General features: G+C 45.9%; 1 protein-coding gene across 17 annotated transcripts in view; it reads left to right on the forward strand.

Annotated features, from left to right (window-relative positions):
• MSRA (methionine sulfoxide reductase A) overlaps positions 1–22,391 on the forward strand; it is a 357,530-nt gene that overhangs the window by 65,733 nt on the left and 269,406 nt on the right. Inside the window, exon 2 of one of the 17 annotated variants that reach the window (XM_017661340.3) lies at positions 1,439–1,531. The exons of the other annotated variants lie outside the window; for them this stretch is intronic. The gene's annotated coding sequence lies outside the window, so the exon portion shown is untranslated. The remainder of the gene's footprint in view (positions 1–1,438; positions 1,532–22,391) is intronic. 17 annotated transcript variants of the gene reach the window in all.

Raw genomic sequence — 22,391 nt, forward strand, 5'->3', positions numbered from 1 at the left:
AAAATAGAAATATCATTTGATCCAGTAACCAGTAATTCCACTTCTACGATTTAAAAAGATATATGCACCCCTATGTTTATGACTGCATTATTTACAATAGCCAAGATACGGAAGCAATGTAAGTGTCCATCAACAGATAAATCTATAAAGAAAAACTGGTACATATACACAATGTAATATTATTCAGCCACACACACCAAGAAATCCTGTCATTTGCAACAACATGGATGGATCTAGAGGATATTATGCTCAGAGAAAGAGAAATACCATATGATTTCACTTATTTATGGAATATAAATGTAAGCAAAACAGAATAAACAAAAACAGCAGTAGACTCACAGACCCTGAGAAGTGACTGGTGATTACCATGGAGGAGGGGTTAGTGGGGGAGGAGGCAGTGGGTGAGGGGGATAACGGGGCACAAAAATCCTCAATCATAATGTATGTTGGTCATGGGGAAAGTAGTACAGTATGGAGAAAATAGTCTGTATGATTCTGTAATATCTTTCTATGTTGACAGTAAGTAACACTGGAGGGGGTGCGGATTTAATAACATTGGTTACTGTTGAATCACTATGTTTTATATTGAAAGCAATATAAGATTATATGTCAATGGTATGTCAATGAAAAAATATACATGATATAAAATGTATCATTTTAATCATTTTAAGTTTACAATTCAGTGGCATTATACACATTGACGGTATTGTACAACCATCACCACTATCCATTTCTAGAACATTTTCATCATCCCAAATAGAAGCTATATCCATTAACAATAGCTCCATTTCCACCTCCCCTGGTAACCTATATTTTACTTTCTGTCTATGAATTTGCCTATTTTAGGTACCTCATGTAAACAGAATCATACAGTATTTGTCCTTTTGCGTCTGACCTGTGTATTTCATTTAGCATAATGTACTCGAGGTTCAGCATGTTGTAGGATATCAGAATTTCATTCCTTTTTAAGGCTGAATAATATTCCCTTTGTGTTCTATGCCTCATTTTGTTGGATAAGCCACTTTTTGAATTTGACTTAAAGTCCATACTTGTGTTTAGTGGTCATTTCACAAGGCAGATTTGCGTTTCACAAGAGTACATGTCACCCAGAAGGAATGAACAGAGGGTGGTGCCTTAGATGATATTCTTCAGGGATTCCTCTGTAGCCTACTATGAGCATTAAAACAATCAGCAAATATTTGGTACTGGGGTTAAAGACACTTGTTATATTTATTGGTAAAAGAGAATTGAGTACATTAGCAAGTACTTTAGCTTATTTGATTAAAATCCAAAAAAGGTTAAGTTGAAGAAATACATAATTTAAAAATGTCAGAGTTTGAATAAGTACAAGTAGAGACATTCACATGAGTACCATATATTATTATTTTAATGGTGTTGTAGAAATTTGAGTTTTGCTTAATCTTAGATTTTTTTTCAGACATTCAGGAAGAATGGGCTGTTTATTGCCTGCGTGTGGAATGATTGCTCTTTGCATGTGGACAGGCTGCAGCTCAGTGTTCCTCACACTGGGGTGAGTTCGGGCCCCTCCGTGGGCCGTGGGGCTTTGGGGGGGCAGGGGCAAAGTGGTGCATTCTCCCTCGCGATGCATTCTTCCAGAGATCTTTAAGAATTTTTTGTTTTAATTCTAGTCATAAAAAATCATCAACAAACATTTTCAAGATCATGTGGCATAACTGGATTTGCCTTTTCTGCTTTTTGCTATCTTTTAGTATATCTGGACTTCTGTGACTCATTAATTTATAATTGTCCTGGGGCATCTCTGTCTCAGTAGCTGATCATAGAACAGGAGCTACTCAGCATTAACCTCTCAGCCTGGCTTCGTTGTCTGCACAAGTATTTTCATGAGGGAAATTGTGTCTGTGGTGATATTCCAACTTTCGGCCAGTCTCCAGAATGGGAAGGGGCCACTGTGCTGTATCTTTTTCCCTTACAATGCTAAAGACCCACGGAAAAGTTCTTTGCTATCCACTATTCCTTTTCATCAAAAGTCCTATGCATTACTTCATTTATTCAGTCATCCAACAAATATTTACTAAATGTTTACTATGCAGTGGACATGTTGTGATGAATCATATCAAAAGCTTGTTATGTTAATGATATTGAACTTGATTTTTTTCCAGGACAAGAGTTGAGGAAGATGTTCAAGTCTCCTTGGTAAATTTCCAAATGCCGTTGCTGTCAGTCCTACTTGGACGGCGCTATTGTGTACTGCGCGCTCTCGCTAAACCTTATTTTCTCACTAGTTAGCAAGCCCCTTGAGGGAGGAGACTGAACGGTAGCGCTATTCCAGTTCTGTTCTGCACAGAGGCACTTTGTGGCTAATTGATGGAGTCCATCAGTCGGAACATCCTGTTCCTCTAGCTTCTGGCTGTATTTTTAAATGCACAGAAACGAGTCTGCGGCGGGGTCCTTCCTGCCACGGACGCTGCTCGGCGTTCCCGTTACCCCCGCCGCCGGCCACGGGTGACCACGGCGGTGGTGTGGCATCGTAGGGGCCGAGATGTGAAGGTACGTCCAGCTTTGGAGCTGACACACCGGCTGCTCTCCTTGGAAAATGTGTTTGACCTTAGAGATGAGAATTGGAATTCATATCTTCTAGGTTGTTGAGAAAATTAAATGAAATATGTGTTGAATGGTGAGGTAAACAAATGGCTGTAACGTGGCCATAATTTGAAACAAGCATTTCCCATCTTTTGCCATCAGGCAGATGCCGGTCCCCCCAAGAGCCTTGGGTCCAGGGGAGCCCCAAGGAGCAGGACCTTGAGGAGGAGAGGGAAGTCAGTCGAGAGTAAGACGCCTGATTTTTGTAACAGAATCAGAACTCGGAATTCACTGGGTGGGACTGCGCCTACCAGAAGGGGTAGATTTTAGGTCTTCTCTCCCCAACCCCCACCTGTGAGGCCCGTGAAGCTCAAAAAAGCAGAGATACCAGTTATTAGGAAAAACCAAGACGTGCTGTGTTTGTAAGTGCCCGAGGTGATCTCTTTCCAAACCTGCTCACACCCGGGAAAGCAGCACACACCCGGCTCACTCTCGTCTGCACTGACAAATGTTAGTTCCATGCTCCACATTCCCTTTTCCTTTATTTCTTTCTCTCTAGTGATCCGCACATATATAGCCCATAACATAGAATATGTAGCAGCAATATGGATTTTAAAAGGTGGGCGTGGCCCTGCCAGTCCCACACGAGCAGCCCCCACTTCCCTTCGGAGTGGCTGGGTACCTGGACATGCGGGGGGTGCATTTCTGGCCATCACAATGACGGGGGCCGGCTTCCAGCATTGTCAGGGCTGGGAAGCATTCAGCAGAGCCCAGGGAACCCCCTGGTAGAGAATTATCCTACCCCAGAGGCCAGTAGCACCCCTATTGAAAAACACCATGCGTTTTTCATCAAAATCCTCAGCACCTCTGTGAATTAAGGACGGTTTATAAATCTGTCATAAGGATAACAACTTTTCAGGGGAAGTAACAGAGCCTATGCCTCACCTAATGGCATTAGTTGGCGAGAACAGTGGCTGCATCTTGACCTTTGCTGTGAAATTGTAGGTCGCTTAAATTCTGTCCTGTGTGTGAATATTGGTTCAGATTTTAGGGCATTGTTATCACTGTCCTTAACATAGGTGTGGGTGAAATAAGGGGTATTACTGTTTGGATTCCTCCCTCACCCCACCGCCACCCCAGACATTCTTTCTTTGGGATGCTATTAGATAACAACTGGGTGGGCTTTGTAGACAAGGCATTTCACCAGAAAAATGATCTCAGCATTGCTGTGCACACACACAGAGAAGACCCACACAAAGAGACTTTGCAGGACTCTTTTGATACGACATTGGGAAACGGACAGTGCCAGTAATAGCACAGGGCTCTATCTCTCATGGTGCTTTTGAAGGCATAGAAAGCAAATGACAATTCCAGTGGTAGCTAAGATATATTTTGCAGTGGCTGGAAAGAAGCTGGCATTCTTACAGGAGTCCAGGAAATTGTCTTTGAGCCTTTGAAGGCACACAGAAAGCTAATGACACCTCAGAGGAATAGCGTTCTCAGGTTTTAGATGCCACAGATGCCAGCGATGCTAAAGCCAGGATATAAAACCTTTCTTATAGGGCCTTTAAGAATCCTCAGTGTGCTTTTATTAGCAGGCTGAGTGTGTATATAGAAATGTTAATGGTCTGTGGAGCAAGCTCAGCTTGTTTTTGCAAACTACAAAACTATAAAAGTTATCAGAAAGGACATACATTCGCCTTCCTTTCTTTGTTCCCTTGTTTCTTGTTTGTTTCTTTCTCGATATAATAATAGAGCACCTATCATGCGCTGGGTTCTGTGGACACAAAGGTCAATCTGATGTGGATTCATCTCTCTGCAAGCGTGCCACCTAACACAGGAGAAATGTGTGCATTAATATCTACAATGCAAGGTAGAAGGCGATAATGATGCAAATAAAGCACAAATTAAATGGAAATTTAGCCACAGAAGAAATTACTTCTGGCTGATAGGATCAAAGAAAGCTACACAGAGGAAAGAGTAGAAATGGTATTTAACTGTTTTCAAGAATATGTAGGGTTTGGGCAGGTAGCAATTAGCTCGAAGGGAGAGAGAAGTGGGTATTGTAAGGGAGGGCACCCCAGGCTGGTGGCATAGCATTGCAAAGGTTAGGACAGGGGTGGTGTGAAGTGGAAAACAGCCAAGGGCTAGGAGGCCCCTGGTATGTACTTCCAATCATTCAGAGAACAAACCTGTATTTATTGGCCATTAATTAATGATTTGGGATTCTGGTCCTCACATTCTGATGTGCCACAAAAATTCCTATGGAGTTTGTTAAAAATTCCAATGCTTGGAATCCCCTTCACACATCTAGTTAGGAAGATTCCAGAGATCCTACTGTCTGTCAGTGCCCATGGCCAGCGACAGCCCAGCAGCCAGCCCCTGGCGACTCTTGCTATGTGTATCACCAAGCTGGGACACAATGCTGGGATGCCGGGGGCAGGAGGCAAATGGAAATTACTTTTCTAAGAAGTATAATCCCCAAACCTCCTCTTAAGCAACTATAGTAACATCTCATTTTTATTTAATTTTCTTTTAATGGAAAAAGCAGTTACACTAAATGAAAGTAGATGACTGGTAAAGAAGATTTGAATGATGTTTATAAGCCTTTTATATGATTTTTTATTGAGTTTTTTTGGTCTCCTAATTGATTAATAAAGGGAAGAATGGGAAGACTGACATGTGTTGTATTCTATCATGGTTCAGATAGAGTGAAATTATTCCCACCTTGCCAATAAAATTCTCCAGGCTGATTGCTATTTTTAAGTTATCTGAGCAATGCTTTTCAATGAAGAGGCGTTGGTCCTGATCATTCTGTAAATAGACGTTTCCCCTGAGGTAGTGGAGTCTCCCCCTTTCGCAAACAAAGGTGGGCTTTCAGATTGCTTAGCGGACATTCACCACCACAGTTCCTGCCTGGCCACTTTCGGGCATTTCTGTCAGTCAATTCCCTGTAGCATCTTTGGCCCTAATGGGCCTCTCCTTCCCAGTCCAGGGTCTGGCCCTCTCGGTGTATATGTCGTGTAACCCACCAGGGTCTGAAGAGCATTCTGAGAACCAGTACAGCCTGCAATCATGTCTGAACCATCAAGGGCGGCTGTTCCAACAGCTTGACCTAGAAATTCCCTTCCGCCAGCTTGCTCCAGTCTGCCTCACCCTGTCCTGACGTTTCCATGCAAGGCACTTACTTCCCTGTGCATTTTAGCGCAACCACAACCTGCGAGATACATTAGCTTACTGATCCCTGTTCACTGTGGGCCTTCCCTATTTCAGGTACATGGCAGGATCAGAAAGGCTAAATGGTTTTAGTTAGTGCCCGAAGACATGTCTTTTGACTTTCAGTCTGGATGGATCCCACACTTGAGGGGAACACGGCCTTGGCTGTTTACTAACTGACCCCTGGGCTGAGGAGGCCAAGAGTCTCTACAGCAGGCCTGGCCTTCCATGGATTGTATGTAACTTGTAACAAGCACAATGTGGGATCCTGGCTTGGAGGGTGTCTTGCCAATGGGTTTCAGCCCCGGGCAGGTTCACTGTGGATTCAGTGTGACCAAAGAAATGACAGTGAACATTCTTGAGGTGAAAGGGTTATACCCAACTTTATTTCCATGGTGGCAGGTCAATCACTAGAATCGCATCCACTCAAGAGCGAGTCTGCATGCAGCCAGCCGGTCTCTGCCTCTGGGCCCCTCTGCCTGCACAGCCACAGCTGTGCTCAGTGCTGCCACCACTCCAGCTTCTGCTCTGCTGTCCTGCAGCCCTGCAGCTATGCCACCGTGTCGCCCAAAACACTGGGTGGAGCTCCTTATATAGAGTCAATAATGACATATTGCCCACACATGTATAATGAGCAGACCAGCCAGGGCCAGGGGAGAATCCTGGCCACAGGAACCTTCATTTTATCCACAGAGGGGGTCCTATGGGAGCGGGCATGATGTGGGGCCCTGGCTTGGAGGGAGTCCTACAGGAGTGCCATTACAGGCCTAGAACTGCTCGACTCTCAGGGCAGCAAAGCCATGTTGGGCATGGATGCTCTGGGAAGATGCCCGTGGTCCCTAGATACGTTATCAGCGAGACTGACATTTTGAATCCTGGTTTTCATGGACTATGTGGGGAGGAGGGGAGGTGATAGGAGGGGAAGAAGTTCCTGTTGCTTGAGCGTCAGCTACTCCGTGCCAAGGGTAGGGCATTCTGTTCCAGCCCACTGGGTCCTCATGACTCTCTGTAGGGTTTGTGTTATTGACATGCTCTAGAAATGAAGGCAGTCCTGGGGGGCTCCCAGCCTCCCCACTCAGGAAGGCACTTGGTCCACAGCACTCAGGGCTTCAGTGCCGGGCCATGTCCATGAGCGGGTCAGGCTCTTAGGCTGCCCCCTCTGAGCCTCCAGGCATGCTTTAAGACAGTCTCTACTAGGGTCAGCTAGCCTAGGTACAGATCTGGGCTGTGCTGCCTACTAGCCATGCAGTCCTTCTAGCCTAAACCTAGCCAAGCCTTAGTTTTACTATCCCTGCAGGTGGGAGAAAGTCCCTGGGTCACAGGGTGATCATTAGGCTTGAATGAGAAGATCGATATGACATACCCAGGGCATGGCCTGGCACATGGTGAGTGCTCTAGAAATGGCAGCCGCTGTGATTCTCGTGATCCTTTGAGGCTGAATCTTAACTGGGTGCCCATCCACCTCTTTACATCCTGGCTTAAGAGAACTCTCATAGTAAGTTATAAAACGTCTTTTCCACACCACCTGTTTTTCTGCATTTACTCTTCTACTCTCTCTACCTTTCTGTTGTTCTGTGGGAGGTGAGTTGCACAGACTTCCAGGTGCAAGTCAGTACCTACTACCATGTAAGAAAATGAGGAAAAATAGCTTCCCACTTCGTGGTGTTCGCCAGTTGGAAAACACAATCCACTACTTTGATTTTTTTCAGCATTGAGCCCCCGTGGAGACAGCATTCAAACTGGAGGTAAATTCTTCCCATGTCTCTCTAGCTGGTACAAAACGGAGATTTTAATCGATGGCTCTGTCAGTGTTGCTCTCCAATATAGGTGACAGTGCGACGCGTCATGTCTGTGTCACACACACACCGAGTCACTGTCAGTGCTTGCTGTGGTTGAGGACCTTTTGCTACAGGTTTGTCTGCACGATCTTTCATCTAAGTAGATCTCTGGCCCATTATCATTTCATGGACAGAATTCCAGACCAGATTGCATGCGCCGTGTCAGAGCTCTGAGGCTGCGTGGTGACAGAAACAGCCCGGCTGCTATAGAGAGGTACGGATGAAATGTTTAGGAGGAATGTCTTTTCTTTCCTACTGCAGAACAGAGCAGCTAAACCAAATGTGTGACTGAACTGGGTCTGCGATGCACCCACTTTAATTTTTGTTTAAAAATGTCATTACATTTTCTGTTCAAAATGGTATTTTACATGCTGAGCTCTGACTGCAGTGTAGGCTTTCTAAGAAATCAATCCCAAAGAACTCCTGTTGGAATATTCTGGATCCATGGTAGGCTTCAGAAATTAAAGCTGTTGCCAAGGGAACCAATGAGGAATTTAAATGTATAACGTTGCTATGATGTTTAAATTTTTCTGTAACATCTGACCCAAGCTTTACTCTAAGGTGAAGAGGAAACTGGAGCAGGAATTATAACAGCGAAGACTAATGAGGCACTGTCCTTTCAGAGCTCTCGGTCATTGGGGTTTATCCTTTACTCTTAATAAAAAATGCTATTTTTCTTTTTAAAAAGGTCCCAGATAAGCCATGCCTGCAAAGATACCCTGCCTGTCAGGCCGCACCCCCAACAAAGGCAGTTTCCATCGCTGGGCATTTCTTATGTCAGAGACAGATGCGGAAATGAGGAAAAAGTAGTTCTGTGTTTCACCCCGGAAACCGAAACCTCGAGAAACAAAGGGAATTCCACAGCTTATTTGGCGTGACCTTGTGTCGCTGCCAGCCCCATTCTACCTGGAATGCTTTTTTGCTCTTTTACATACTAGTCAGACAGAAGCACTTACCTTGTGCTGAAAAATAGTCGAAGTGATCCCAACAGGTAATATTAGTGATTTAATTAGTAATACTGAAATATGATTAGTGTGCTGGGTATTGCATTAGGATATTAGTATACATTATTGCACTTACATTTGTGCTCTGCTAAGACAAAGGTATGGTTCATGATCCCAAGCCTATGACAGGCCCAGCAGCTGAATATAAGATGACAGCAATAGTCCCTGCCCTTGTGTGCCCCATGCTAAATGTGTTTAGGCTGAACTGTATGAAATTGCTGTTTCGTGGGCAAAATGAATCAAATATCAGCAATTTCATGTGGTTTAACCCTGGCATTTGTGTATACTTACACTGGCAGACATTGTTCTAGAATTTCCTTAGGACATCCCTGACCATGTTGCACAGGCATAAGAACATGTGGAAATTTTCACAAATGTATAACCATGTGGGAAAGTAAAATTCTTAAGTGTGTTATCTGATAACCACAGAACTCAGGTGTTGTGCGGTGGTGGCCCTGCCTTGTTTTACAGAAGTGAGGCCCTGGCAGGAGATGACTTGCCCAAGGTCACGGGGTGAGTTGGTGCCGAGTGTGAGACTGGGCTTGGCCCGCGTGGCTTCTGTGACACTGGATTCGGCCTTCTACTGATTTTTCAGTTATAGGCCTTCAAAGCCAATATTGCATGTGATGTCTCAAACTTAGGAGTAAGCCAGCTGTAGTCCTGTGGTCTGACTAGGTGCAGAGGGTCTAGGCAGGTCTGAGTGGTGGGAGGGGAGTTAGCATTTCGCTTGCACGGAGGTCAGGGGAGGAGGGGCTGAGCTAGCAGGGGGCCAGGCCTTGGTGTGCACTCCCTGGAGCGCCCACAGGACAGACTGTTTGCAGTGAGGGCCTGGCAGGTGCGGTGTCCACCTTGGCCATTTGGTGCCCCCTCCCTCGCCCGCTCCAAAAGGCAGATTGAGGTTCCCTGAGGGCCCCTGGGAGCATGCAGGCCGCGCCACTGTGGGTCCAGAATGGTCCCACAGCAGTTCATCTCTTTCTCCTTTCTTGGGGTCTTACCTTCCATCCTTGTCCCGTCTCAACAGGCTTCAGTGATTCTGAGTCTAGGGGAGAAGGGCTTTAGTGAGCCTTCCCTCTCTCTCAGAAGGGCCTTTCCTCCCGCACATTTGCTCACTCTGCACCCAGCAGTCCCCTGGTTCCTCATCCCCACCCTTACCTTCTTGCCCACAGAATAAAGCTCCACTTCATCAGACCACTATTCAAAACATGTGGGTAACAAGTAGCCATAGAGAATATATACATCTTGGCAGGGACAATGGGCCTGTGATTTTAAAAAGTGCAATGATTAAAAAATCGGGACACATGTAAACCTTTCCACTTTATATTCCTTTTTACTCAGTGGGAAGCCATACGCATGAAGGCAAGGCTCAGCTAGGTGCTTGCACACATTTTTCTGGAATTGTGCAGCTGGGCCAGGAACACACACGTAGAGCCTGAGGAGTCTGACACTGGATCGCCTCTTCTCATCGCACTTCCTGCCGCCTCTGGCGGCTCACTGTGACTGTGTCTCCACGTCTTCACCATTCTCTGTATGTCTTTCTCAAATTGGTGATTGTCTCCTCTTTTCTTCCCCTCTGAATTTCCACCTGCTGCTGTCCACTGTGGAAGGCACATAGTCCTACCAGGAGCACCTCTCCTCATTGTTCCCACGGGCCTGAAAAGACTGTTTGCCCCTTATTCAGAAGATCAAATATATGTTTCCCTTGAATTCTCCATTACACTCTGATGTGTGTTGCTCTGGGAGAAAAAGTTCCTTATATACTGAAGAGGGTTCTGTGTTTAACCAACAAAACAAAACTCATCCTCTTCACTGGGGTTTTAGCTCAATAAATTATCACTGATGTCTCTTTCTTTCTGATACCAGCTTTACAAAATAGCATTTCTGCCTTTATTTCCCAACTTTACTTAAATATATATTTTTAAGAATTGGACTTAAGAAAAAAAAAAAGAAAAATTGGTGCTCCATATTTTTGTCTAAAGAAACTGTTTCATGGTTTTGTTTAGCTTAGGAACTTGGAGGTGCCTGCCATTTTTCATGGCAATCACCTGATTCTTGGACATTCAGAAGTGAATGGCTTCTTGAGAACAGAAAGGGCTGCCTCAGACACACTCTTGGGGCGAGCATTTATTGATTAGTTTTTCTCTGCTGGTTTCATTGTGTGGGCGTTGTACTGGAAAATGAAAGAATTCACTGGCAACTCATTTCATAGTAAATGAGCCAAGCCATTACAAAGAGTTGACCATCAGCTTAATAGGAATCAGTTGTGTGACACTGGGGCTAAAACAGTTAATGCAGCCGGTTTCAATCTTTTTATAGAGTGGGAAAACCCTTTTCTCCATGGAAATCTTGGAACCCTGTGCTTAACACAGACAGAAGCACGGAGTGCTGACTGGGGGGTATGTGTAAGGAGCTGGCATCTGGACAGAGCAGCCTGCTGGCTCCATCTTCTCCTTAGGTCGTCTCCTCCCCAGAAACCTGAAAACCACTGAGCCAAGGCGTTAATCACATAGATGTATAATCCCTTAAGTAAATGAAATGTTATAATTTTAGAGGCATGTTTTTATACATCATTTGATTTCAGGGAACAGACAGCAAAGGCATTATTATCCCACTTGTCCCCATTTTTCATGAAAGGAAATTGAGGATCAGAGAGGTTAACAGTAGGTCCAAGGCCACACAGCTAATATGTAAGGCAGCAGAGACTGGGATGTAGTTCTTCTGACTCCTTGCTTAGGGCTTGTTTCACTGACTCATAGGTTTGTCTGTGGATGAAATGAAAATCCAGGTTTCTTTGAACTGGTGAAACTTTCTGGAATGTTTTGTTCAGTGGTAATTGATGAACTGGAGGATGTGTGGATGAGGGTGATAGGAATATAGCTCTTCACATCACAGATAGAAGTAAAAGATGTGAAAAATGGAAGTCTCTTTGAGAGTCCATTCACTGGTGTGAGCTGATCTCAGTAAGTGCACGGGACACTCTGGGAGGAGGGCCTTGAGGCTCTGAGGGCATGGGAGCCTTCAGACAGGGTGTGGATGTCACAGTGGAGGGAGATGGGGAAGACAGGAGGCTGCAACTCCCTGGAATTCACTTCAGAGATGAGCTTTCTGTGGCCCAGGAGACACAGGAGGTCCACCAGTTTTCCAAATTTGTTCCTTTGATCCTTTCTCAGGATACAAAGTAGACAGCTACTTTCATGTTTCTACTTCTCAAATATGTTAATTTTTTCCAGTGACAGTCTTTTATTTAATATAGTAGTTAATCTGAATTGTAAGAATATTGTATATTTCCTCATGGGACTATATTAAGCTCTTTGCATTTTGAATCGAATAAAGGGCTCGAAAAACATTTTTTCCCCTCCTGAATCATCCTTGGAAAAAGATGATTTTTTTTTTCTTGCTCACCACTGATTTCATAATTTTATCTGGGTAAAAGCTGCCTTGCAGAAAGAATGCCTGAGTGCAATGATACTAGCATAGAATTACACCCAAAGGGTGGAAAGTTCGGTGAGAGAGATGTGGGTTCAAGCTGACAGCAGCAGCAGTCACAACACAGAGCTGCTCCCAGGGGCAGGCGGCCGGGAGGTCTGGGGCTCCCAGCCCTGGAGCTGTGCGGAGGCCGGGCCCTGAGCGGCGGCGCTAGGTGGATGGTGCCTGAGGCCAATCTGGTCTTCTGAGAGCCAGGATAATATTACGTTACAGCTTTTCATTCAATTATCACTTTACAACAAGTAATTTGACTTTCTTGCATTTGGGTAGAAAAATGCCAAAGAATCTTTAGATTTGAGTTTCTTAACGGTTTGTGAATTTCTCACTGACATTTTCTCAGATTCTCAATGAGAATCTGAGAATGTTATGATATTAACGGGGTCAGATCTGCTAATATATTCGAAGAGTATGGAATCTGTGAATAAGAAAACTGATCTGTATCGAATGATCGAACAATAGTCTCGTAACTCTTGAATCTTGGAAGGACACTGGTGTTGATAAATGTGCTTCTCTGAGTACAAAGTACAGAGGGGCTGTGCTCCTGAAAGTTTTGTATAAGGTGCCCCTATTTTCCATTTATTTGGGTAGGTTTTCAAAGATTTCCTGTTTTTATTTTTGGTTCATTTTCAAATTTCAGGTAATTTTTCCTAAATGTTCAGCTTTACCTTTCTCTATCAGCTTTAGTACTTAATGGTCTATAATAAATTTATGGCTCAGTATTCTAGGGGCCTGATACTACAAACAAACAAAAAAATCACCACCACAAGGAACCCTAAGTGAATTCTTTTGTAATACATGTAATTTCCAAATTTACCTATTTTACAGTTTGGGTTTTCTTGCAGCAGACATGGAGAGCACTTTTTCTATCATAATTCACTGTTCCACAGGCAGAATGAATCAAGGTCTACTAAGTAAAGAGTAGCTTAATTTCTTTAGGAGAGAAGTGTATTCTACCTCTCTGCCGTAAAATTCAAGAACAGGGGACCTGAAACTCTAATAAATGCCGGATATAAGAATAAGACAGATTGAGGATGAAAATGAAGTGGGAAGAGACATCACAGAGAGAAATGCTTGCACACAGATGTACACACACACAAGAAACAAAGGGAGAAATGAAGCCTAAGGGAGAGACAGAGACAAAAGTAACAGACCCTCACTGCTGGCTCCACAGGAACGTACACAAGGCTGCAAACTGAAGTCCTTTCTGTGGCCAGGCCGGCAACCACATAACATAATGAGAGGTGGTGGCACACGGGGTGCACTGCGGAGGGCCTGTCTCTCGGAAAGGCTCCCAACTCCAACAAGCAAAACCCTGCTGACCAAAGGAAGTCTGTCTGTTACCTGCGGCCGCCAGGTCAGCCCCCTGGGACCCCTTAGAAGTTAAGAGCTAACGTTTACTGAGCGCCAGTCCCTCTTCCACATGCCTTACCTTGCATGACTATAATCCTCGTAACATCGTTGGAGTCACAAGTACTGTCATTTTGGCCATTTCAGAGGTGAGGAAACTGAGGCACGGAGGTGACAGGACCTACACAGCTGGGAAGTGGTGGAGCCGAGATTTGAACCCAGAGCCTAGCTCCAGACAAGGCTGTGTACATAAGGCAAAACGCACCCCGATGTGGCAGACCTACAGTGACACATGGGCCGTCGTCTCTCCTGCCCCTCCCCCTGACCACATGGACTTGAGCATGGCACAGGAAGAAAACGCCTCAGAACACATAGGAGCCTTCCAGCGAGGCTGTCACGGCCCAGCATCCCAACCTTTGGGCTTCTGCAGTGCATGCAATTTCTATCATGATTGTAAAGCAGTCAACTCTGTGTTATACCTCTCAAAGGTATACAAATAAATGGGGCCAGAGTGAGGGAATTCACCCCTTGACAAATGCCTGCTATTTAAAAAAAAAAATTATTTGCTTGTTTTGGCCTGGGGTAAACTTAAAGTGACAGTCTGAGTTTCCTTTAGACAATAAAACCTTGGCAGCAGTGTTTTGCTGACTATGAAACATGAAAATGGTGTTTCCAGGAGGTTCATCGTGGTTGTGTGTTGCCTAGCATTGTGGAAGACACTCAGTGAGTAGGGAGTAATTGAAGCCCAAGATTGAGCAAGTTCCGTAGTGATGGATACCCTCACAATTGGCCAAAGGCATTTACATGCAGTGATGTACTGCTCGTCTCAGGAACTTCTTGAGGTTAGCAAGGTGGCTTTACTATTCACATTTTACAGATGAGGAAACCCAGACCAGAGGGCTAACTGACTTATAGAGAGCTTAGAGCTGTACCCAAGAGCTTCTGCCTCTAAATCCAGCCTTTTTTCACTAGGCTGCACTTTCCTGCAATAATTTTGACTGAAAGCTGTGGCTAAAATCTCGAGGGAAGTGGATTTGAAGCATTTCTGAAAAATGTGAAACTCTGATTTTTTTTCTCTCTTGGAAGAAGAATATTAAATATCTATAACATTTCAGTTTCCTTAACCCCCATTTCAATTTTTAGTCCTTTAGAGGATGTTTAGGACTATGAGTGTTCTGTTCATTTTGAACATCTCGCTTTTTAATCTTCGGCAATTGGAAGCGGACACTGGGTATGTTTTTTTTGCAGTAGATTTTTCCTATGTTATTTGATAAGATCTGTTTTATAAAGGTTCACTGCCAAAGTCAATTGCAATAATAGCCATATGAGTTTTAAAGTGATATTTACCAATGCAGATTTTCCTATCACAGAGCTTTACAAATTATATTGAGTAGGCAATGGAAAACAGCATTGTTTTAAAACAATGTTCTTACCTTTTAAAATCTTAACTGTACATTCAACAGCCTTAGGAACAAAGGAAATACTTTGCCTGTCCGTCGCCACTCTGATTGTTTATTTTGCTCCTCTCTTCTGCAAATTCAGACAACTTTGTTGTGTAGAGTGAGAGGTGGAATATTTTCCTGGGACATGCTTCGATTTCCCCTACTCCTTAAATCAAGACATTATGCATGATTTTATCAAAATAATGATATGAAGGGAAGATTCCCTTTGCCTTAATTTTGTTTTGTCCCCTCCTTTCAGGGAAGAGAGGGGCTGAAATGTGCTTAATTGTTTGGACATTTCCTGTGCACACATATTTATCCCTCATATTATCTGAGACCATCTGAAGAGGGAGTGTTTGGAAAAAAGAGGAAAGCTAATACAAGTTGAAAGTAAGATGCTTGCATCTTAATTTTAAGAGAACACAGAAAGCCAAATGCTTTCAGAAAAGGGCCCCTTCGTGGAGTAATTTGCCTGGTATGGCATCACAGTTTGCCGTATAATTTCAGCCCTGTTACTATGGAAACCTGCTTTAGTGTAGCAGTGATTGTTAATCAGGATTTGTCGTTATTCCCTTTCATCACAAGGCTCTATATCCTTATGGATTAAATCACAGTTCTCATTGACAATGGCATAGATCAAACATTATTGCCACACATAAAACCCTGGGCCGCTCCCTGTCATTTCCCCCCATTACCAGAAGCCGTGAGTGCCAGCTGAAGTCTAACTTCTACAAGGAAATCAAGGCTCCTCTGCTATCTGCGCTCGTGACCTAATGCCAAGGAGGGGAGGGAGGGGGCCACCCTTAAACCCAGCCCATGCCTATGGGCAAGGCGGGCATTTCATGTCACCGCAAACCTGAGTCTGCAGGTAGAAGTCGAGGCGGGAAGTTGTTTTCGTGTGACCCTTGACTCCTTCAAGGTTTTCTCTGTGTGTGTGCATCAGGCATCTCACTGAGCTCTTTCCCTTGGGGCAGCCTGCTTTCCCTTTCTTTTCCATCGATTTTGTTGAGTCCTAGCCGCTGCTTTCTATAGGAAGACCATGTCAAGACGGGGAGGCCAAGCTGCCACCCCAGGTGCTGTGGCTGCTCTGTCGCAATCCAGCGAGTACCGCGGGGCTTTGGGCGATGGCTTGAGCTTCCTACTTCGGGGGCGTTTCGCGATGACAGTGTCTGGATGGGGAGGTTGATGCCCTGAAGTGCAGTGCCATGCATGCCCTTGTTAGTGTCAGATCCCACCGTCTTTGGGGAAGTCTGTCGGTTTGAAGGGATATGGGAGTGGCGAAGCTCCCACTACGCAGTGTGGGTTTAAGGGCTCGCGGCCTGTCACAGGGTGTCTTCCGACTGCCATTTTCGTTTTGTTTGGGAGCAAAAACCGTTAAGCTGGGCTGTTTGATACACAGCCTCTGCAGCCTGTCTGCCTGGGTTCCTTTTCTGGCCCTCCCACTTATTAGCTGTGTGACACTGGCAAGCCTTTTAACATCTCTGGGGTAATGGTAGTGGTCATGAGGATTAAATCAGCTAATTTTTGGACCGTCTCAGAGTACTGACTGGCACAGTGTAAGTGCTGTGTAGGTGTCTGTAAATAAATGACAAAGAAACAACTTTATGCTTACATGTATTCAAAATACATTCCAGACCAGATTACCCAAATATTAGCGAGGTGTGGCGAGCAGCCACCCCCACCCCCACCCTCTCAATGTGCCCAACCCCCATGCATAATTCTGATTGGCTAAATTAATTCTGCAGCACCCTGCTGTGAATAATTATGTTGATCCAGTGTGTATTCTGATGCCTTTTTTTTTTCTTCGCCTAAATTATAATGTGACAATTGCAGCTCACAGCTGGCTCATCAGAGGTGGGCAGTTTGGGAATTGGCGCATCTGAATGTGCTTCTCTGTTAACCCTCTGCCTTGATTGCTTAAGACAAGACATATGTAAACCCCGTGATTATTGCCATTTGTTTGGACTTTGCAAAGACTCTGCCTTCAAACATAAAGCTGCTGGGTTTGTTTTGGGAGAGGGGGCCATACAGAAGTCCCCTCCCCCTTTCTGTGCATACCCCCTTTCCCTTTCAGACAATAAATAGCTGTCAGGCTTATGTCAAGGATGAAATTATAGGTGCACATGAGGCCTTGATTACATTGTTTTGGAGAGATTGCTATTAGCATACTGAAACGAAGTCTAATTTTTCACTGACGGAGCTGAGTCAAAACTCAAGTGACAGAGGCAGGGCATACAGTATATGAGGAAAGAAGGTCTGGTAGGAGCCCTGTTCTCCGTCAGGATGGGCTTTTTCTTATTTCAAACAATAAAAGCAAAATACCAATGTGAAGAATATCACGTTGGAAAAGAGAGCCTAGGTTATCAAGGATGAAATAAGACATTTGGGTTAGATAAGGCTCTTTGGGAGATCACCATGGGTGATTTTCCAGTGTATTTAATCCATTTTAAGGAAGCTTCTAGACTATTAAGTAAGCCTATGTTTCAGCTGAAGCATGTAGTACCTTGATTTTTTATTTTGCTTGCTGCCTGCATAATTCATTTCCTACTGCCACGTTCCCCACACATGCATCCTCTGAAGATGAATACTTACGATCTCCCAGTCTGCAGGGTGGGTGCCCTTGTTGTATTTTAGCTGTTATGTTCTGATGATGTGAACATGTGGCTGGTTCATTTGTAAAGTCCTTCATGTGAAAACAATGTTCTTTGCTTGTGGTTTCGGGGAAATGTTTTAAGGAGTGGTGCCTCATGTGATGGTAGATTAGCAACTGTTATATGTTTATCATCGTATAAATATATTATAATAATATATTGTAATTATAACTGTCCCTGCTCACTGTATATACACACCCTCATGGGTGTGCATGCACCCCCCTGGATATTCATAAAGATTTTGGCATTATAACTAACTTGAAAGGTGATTCCATACCGTTGTTTGTTACTGTTATTAAAGGGAAAAAAATGGAAATTTAGAGTGGCTGGGAGAGAGAAGAGGGTGTCCTCCAATTGAAAATCTTGTAACAGTGGAGAAAGTTTGTAGACAGACAGTATCTTTTTTATTTGGAACAGTATTTTCAGCGTCCACTGCAGCACCTCATAAAGCCCTGTGCTGTAGGGATTGTGGGGATCCAGGTGGGTTAGAAAAGGCTCCTGCAGCTCAGGAATGTGTTGTCTAGTCTGCAAGAGAACCCAGGTACCCACAGAGCTCTGGGAGAACAAACAGTGGGATTGTAGGGGAAGAACCCATGTGTGCTTTGCTGTTCAGCTGCTCAGGTGGTGCACACGTGCACTGAGGGCGAGGAGGGGTCAATGAAGGTTTCATGCAGGAGAGTGTATTTGAAGTTCAGGGAGCATTTAAACACAGAAATGGAAGAAAAACATCCCAAGCCAAGTGAAACATGTAGGCATGAGCTGGGAGCTGAACAGATGAGGGGTCTGGTTTGGCCCCAGCTCTCACCCTGGCTATGCTTTGGCATCCCTGGAGAACTATCAGTGGTGACAGAAATGACTGCTGCCTGAAATCTAGACACAGTGTCTTGCCAATGTGTTTCGGCCCCAGGCAAGTTCATTATGGATTCAATGTGACCAAAGAAATGACAGTAAAATGTTCTTGGGGTGAAAGGGTTCAATAACGACATATTGTCCACACGTGTGCAGTAAGCTAGCCAACCAGGGCCAGGTGAGAATCCTGGCCACAGGAATCTTCATTTTTCCACACTCCACCCCTCTAGGATTCTTGCCTCTCAATCTATGTGCCCTCAATCCTCTGTAATGGTCCCTGTGCAAGAAAGCTGGAGCATTATAACCAAGTTCCATAATAACATAATATCAACCCAAAGAACCCTGGGTGGGCCTTACAATACCCACCTTCTCCAGCCTCTCCAGCAGAGAGCCTTGCAGACACACAGGCCTGTATCTCTGCCTTCTTGCTTCATCCTCAGCAGCCAGAACTGCCGCTCTGGTCCCAATCAGCCCCAATCGCTGCCACAGCTCCAGGCATCCAGTTTCTTTCTGTCTGCTCCTGCCTTTTCGAACCAACCCGCATCTGGGTCCTCGCGACCTTCACGGGGCCCCTTAAATTCTTTAAGAAGCAGACCGTACTTTCTTTTGTGCTTGAGCCTGAGGATAGAAGCCGAGCGTGGAGCGCTCCACAGCCTGGGGAGGGGCTGCACCCTTCCTGGGGGAACCCACGGTTGCCAAGTCTTTCTGGCTTCCCACCTGCTTTCAACCAGGTGGGGTCTCCACCGCGGAGGGGCCGATGCCTCCGGCACCAACAGGGCCTCCACCCACACCTTTTCGTCAATCCTTCGCTACATCCTTCACCTGCCCCGCGGCACCTGGCAGCCTGCACGCCCGCACTGCTGCTTCTCGGGCCCCTTCCTTCACCTGCCCCGCGGCACCTGGCAGCCTGCACGCCCGCACTGCTGCTTCTCGGGCCCCTTCTTCACCTGCCCCGCGGCACCTGGCAGCCTGCACGCCCGCACTGCTGCTTCTCGGGCCCCTTCTTCACCTGCCCCGCGGCACCTGGCAGCCTGCACGCCCGCACTGCTGCTTCTCGGGCCCCTTCCTTCACCTGCCCCGCCGCACCTGGCAGCCTGCACGCCCGCACTGCTGCTTCTCGGGCCCCTTCCTTCACCTGCCCCGCGGCACCTGGCAGCCTGCACGCCCGCACTGCTGCTTCTCGGGCCCCTTCCTTCACCTGCCCCGCCGCACCTGGCAGCCTGCACGTCCGCACTGCTGCTTCTCAGGCTGCTCCTTCACGTGTGCTTCCTCTTGGGCCATAGCATTTTGTAGTGAGGCCATTTCACTCGGCCTTCTCTTGCGATGGTCCCCGGCCCTCCACCCCTTCCCAGTACTACATGTCCACAGGGGGACACCTCAGTGTCTCCCCGTCCACAGGTGCAGCTGCTGAAACACTTTTCTCATGAGGGCAGCCTGTTCTTTATCCTTGGTCACCAATGAACCCTGCTGACTTCACCAATTGTCTTGCCAGTGGGTTTCAGCCCCAGACAAGTTCACTATGGATTCAATGTGATCAAAGAATGACAGCAAAATGTTCTTGGGGTGAAAGGGTTCAATAATGACATATTGCCCATACGTGTATAGTGAGCTAGCCAGGTGATTCTTGGCCACAGGAACCTTCATTTTATCCACAGACAGAAAGTAGATTAGTGGCTGCTCAGGGTGGGGGGAGCTGGGGAAGATGGGGAGTGACTGCTAATGGATCTGGGGCTTCTTTTTGGGGTGATGGTATGGATAAAGGGAAGGTTCCTATGGCCAGAATCCTCACCTGAACCTGAACTGCTTGATGGTGTAACTGGCCTGCTGCTAGGCTACTGCTTGCACACCTGTAGACAATAAGCTCTTATTGACTGAGTCACTATATAAAGAGCTCTGCCCAGTGCTCTGGGTAGAGATGAAGGCGGGTTACAGGCATGCAGGCTGCTGGATGTGGAGGTAATGCTCGACCTATTGCAGGGAGAACAAGCCAGGTACTTAAACCCTTTCATCCCAAGAAAGTTCCATTGTCCTTCCTCAGTCTTACTGAATCCACAGTGAACTTGCCCGGGGCTGAAACCCATTGACAAGACAGATGGAAACTTCTAAAATTGAATGTGGTAATGGTTGCCCTACCTTGGATGTACTACAACACACGGGACCGTGTACTTTAAATGGATCAGTGGGCTAGTATAGTATGTGAATTATGTCTTATTAAAGCTATTTTTTAAATGACTGCTGCCTGGTTCCCATGCTAGACCAGGGAGTTCAGAATCTTGGGCATGGCTCGGACCATCTGTGACAGGTGTCCTGGGGTTACAGCCCGGGGCAGACAGTGGAGATAGGGAAGGGTCAGTGGGCTTTACTTGGAGAGGCTTGAAGATTAAGCTAAGAGGTCTTGTGCTCCTACCAGCCAAAAGGGACCACTGTAATTTTAAAGTAGGAGCTTGGCGTGTTTAGACAGTTCTGTTAAAAGCTGCTCATGGATGTATGCAAGGTGGTTTCGAGAAGCTGGGGTTCCAGCTGAAGCTATTTTGGATTGCCAGTGGAGGGGCAAAGTGATCCTCAGCTGGTGCCAGTGAAGGGTGGTTGCAGTGAGAATGGACAGAGGGGCACAATAGACGAGACCCTGAGAAAGCAGAACCCCAGTAGGGTGGTGACTGCCCGGCCATGGGGTGTGTGGGTGAGAGGGTCTCAGGGTTACTTGGTTTTCCAGACTGTTTGTCGGGGGCTGGGGAGCCAGGCCAGATGAGGAAATGGAGGTGCAGAGAAGGGGTGGGTTTGTAAGAAATGTGTAGTTTTGCATATGCTGGACTCAAGGGACCAGTGGTCCATTAACAAACAAATGTCCTTAAAGAGTTGGAGATGTGGTGGTGATCCCAGGAAGGAGGCTGGTCACAGAGACTTGGGAGACTGGAGATTCACGTGACCTGCTTCCACAAGGGCTCACAAACTTGGCTGTCGGTTGGAGGGCTTAGACCCCACCTCGTGGACCTGACTGTCGGCTGCCTGAGTGTCCTTCAACATGGCAGCTGGTTTCTCCCAGACTGTGACCTGAGATGGATCAAGCCGGTGCCAGCAAGGCAGAAATCAGTGTCCTTTTGTCGCCTGACACCCCATTGCTTCTGCAGGCTAATATTGGCCACAGACCCACTGAGGTGCAGACTAGGAGAAGAATGAGGACCAGGGATCCTTGGAGCCCTTCTTGAGGTTGGCTTCTGCACCCCAATTCCTGGCACTACCCTGAAATGCTATAAAGAACAATGTGGTCACTGACCCTGAAAAGTCTTTAAAGGGAAGGACTCTCAGCTTCCAGGCTGATACAAGGCCAAATGCTAGGAAGCCCGGGCTGTCTAGAAGACCTGTTCACTCATTCAGCAGCGGGGGCGCCCCTGTGTGCCAGCGGAGGGAAGCAAAGTGAACGGGCCCCTGGCTTTCTGGACTGTTGGTCCTGGGCATTGGCTGTCCCCTGACTCTGAGGGACCGGAGCAGCAGGACAGATTCTTGACCCCAGCAGTCGTCCCCAGTGCCAGGCCACAATGCAAAACTCGAGAGAGGAAAAATAACTTAGGAGGGTCTGGAAAAGGAAATAAATTTTTCTATTATCTTGAAGTATTGCTGCCAATACCTATTCATTTTAGCACATTGCAAAGTGGCTTCCATTAAGGACACTGCCATAGAGGCTGCCAGGAAGGGCCGTGTCAGTGATCCAGGCTAACATCAGATCTAAGCCCAGTTAAGCTGAGAACTAGGGTGGAAGTGGGCAGAAATGAACCTTTCCAGCTTGGTGGTATATTTGGTTTTATCCCATGAAGCTGGAAAGGAGAAATCTTTTTAAAACCAGGGTTACAGATAACACACTATTTCTAGGAACCTTCTGAGATGAATCTTCTTAAGTGGTGTGGCCTTTGGTCTGTTAAAAAGTATGCTAAAATTCAGTCCCTAGTGAAATTCACCTGATTTTAATTTGGGGGTTGGGGCCCAAGAGTTTTCTATTCAGAA

This window comes from Manis javanica, chromosome 3, assembly GCF_040802235.1.
Source record: "Manis javanica isolate MJ-LG chromosome 3, MJ_LKY, whole genome shotgun sequence".
Lineage (NCBI taxonomy): Eukaryota > Metazoa > Chordata > Mammalia > Pholidota > Manidae > Manis > Manis javanica.